The following is a 2,099-nucleotide window of genomic DNA, read 5'->3' as shown; positions in this document are numbered from 1 at the left end:
ATGGGATTAAGTTTAAAGGACAATAGTCAGAAATAACATTATTAGAAAGCTCTAATATAAAAGATGGCAAACAGTAAACTTTCTCACCAGAAACATAGAATATGCTCTTCAGATTTTTTTCCCCTCTCCTTAATTCCCCCACCCCACTTCCACCCCTGACCCATGGATGTTGCTGTTTCCCCTTAAGAGCTAGCTCTCTGAAGGCGGGGCGGATCTCTGAAGGTGGGCGGGGCATCCCCTCTCACATGATCACTTGCAGTGTGCACCCAGGGCCTGGGGCCTAGCGCCCCGGGGTATGGTCTGTGGCTCCTGGGGGGCAAACCCAGGACCTTCTGTGCGCAAAGCAGACGTGCTAACCACTACACTATGGAGCCACCCCCTCTTTGGATTTTTTTTATACAACACACCTTTAAGAGCTTAGTGCACCTTAGAGGTGAATCATCCAATTCAGTAATAAAATGTTGGAAGATTTGTTAATTTTCAAACCATTTTGGGAAACAGAGCTTGAAGACTTGAAACTAATTCTAGCATAAAAGTTTTTTACAGGAAATAGAGTATATATCCAACAGTTACTAGCTATATTTACTTAAGTCTCGGGTGTGAGGAAGGCAACCTGAGTATTAGGGCAGCTGAGTAGTAGAATGAATTTGGGCTAATATATAGTCTACCTTTCATTAGCACTGAGAGCATGCTTCTCTCTTTGTTCTTGAGTAACAAGAACAGTAAAGCAGTCAAAGCACTTTCCCTAAGACAGACACCTCTCTAGAATATTTGCCCATGTCTCCTCTCCCAAATTCTTTCCTTATCCTGCTTCTATGTTCATTATCTTGTGCTCACCCAACCCCCACCATTGGCACACACACACACACACACACACACACACACACACACACGCACACACCCCAACATTAGTCATCTAATTGCATATAATAAAAACCCAGGAATCCCAATATAAACAAGCAAACAAATTCCTTTTAATCAGCTTATTTTTTTTTAAGGAAAAAAAAAAACAGAAACAAAAGTGAAACCATTTTTTTCACTTCCTCTTCAATGAATAAATTCAGGAACCTCAACCACAGCAGGAGCCTGAGTCTGGGCTGGAGATGTGTCAGCAGCCTACCAGACTCAGGGAAGGAACTTATTCTACAGGCAGATTTCTCTGGAGCAAACTGAAAACAGGAGCTTGGCTTCAAGGAGACAGGTAGGTAAAGAAGGAAGGAATGGGGTGGACACATACAAAGAAAGACTCAAAGACTAAAGTAGAAACAGAAATTGATGAAAATAATCACAGGGAACAGTCAGACACAAGCAGATTAAGACATACTAAGAACACAAACATGAATATGGTACTGCCATTGCTTCAAAAAACAGCTCTAAATCGGGGGAAAGGGAGTATATTATCTAAATAGACAACTAAACAATTCGGTATTCTGTATTACCACATAAAAATAAATCTGGACAGATAAAAAGAGACTTTATTTGAAAGGATTATTGCAATAAAGGGAAGGAAACTTGCAATAGAGAAAACAATTCAAACATAGAGCTGACAGGCCAGGCAAAAAGGAATTTCTTTTTATGAGGAAGGGTCAACAAGGTTTTTTTTAGAAAGAACGGGGTATGGAGGGAGTGAGATAATCAGGAAACATTTTTCCCTGAGGTTTACTGATACTTAGGCAGGATCTTAAGGAGGGGATATTTGCTGAGTCAGAAAGAGGTGGGTCAAAGTTCAGGGGCCTAGAGAGAAGCTTAATTAAGGTTTAGTTACAAGCATTTTGTTTTGATTGATCAAAAAAGACATACAGTTCAGCTCATATTTTTTGAAGCAAAAAAAAAAAAAAAAGGAAACTTAAAGGGTCTGTGGCTTCATTACAAATGAAAAAGGGAGACATCGATGAGTCTTATCTAAGTCATACAGGGAAGAGTGGTTCTCTGCAGTAAGCCATATCTTAGAGCACAGAAGGGTGGATAGATTTCTATAACTGTTTTCCAGGAGTAAAGGGCTCAAGAAAAGTTTAATATTTTTATTATGGTTCATGTAAGTAACAGGTGCTTTTGTAAGTACAGAGAAGAGAGGCACTAACTCAACCTGAAAGATAAGT

General features: G+C 39.8%; 1 protein-coding gene across 1 annotated transcript in view; it reads left to right on the top strand.

Annotated features, from left to right (window-relative positions):
* Positions 1–909: 909 nt before the first annotated feature.
* Positions 910–2,099, top strand: part of LOC111734311 (interferon-induced very large GTPase 1-like) — a gene marked incomplete at its 3' end in the record, with an annotated part of 14,205 nt that continues 13,015 nt past the window's right edge. Inside the window, exon 1 of the mRNA XM_023526488.1 lies at positions 910–1,205. The remainder of the gene's footprint in view (positions 1,206–2,099) is intronic.

The sequence above is a fragment of the Pteropus vampyrus genome, unplaced genomic scaffold (assembly GCF_000151845.1).
Source record: "Pteropus vampyrus isolate Shadow unplaced genomic scaffold, Pvam_2.0 Scaffold962, whole genome shotgun sequence".
NCBI classification, from domain to species: domain Eukaryota; kingdom Metazoa; phylum Chordata; class Mammalia; order Chiroptera; family Pteropodidae; genus Pteropus; species Pteropus vampyrus.
The sequence above is the reverse complement of the archived record's forward strand: the minus strand, read 5'-3'. Positions and strand labels throughout refer to the sequence as shown.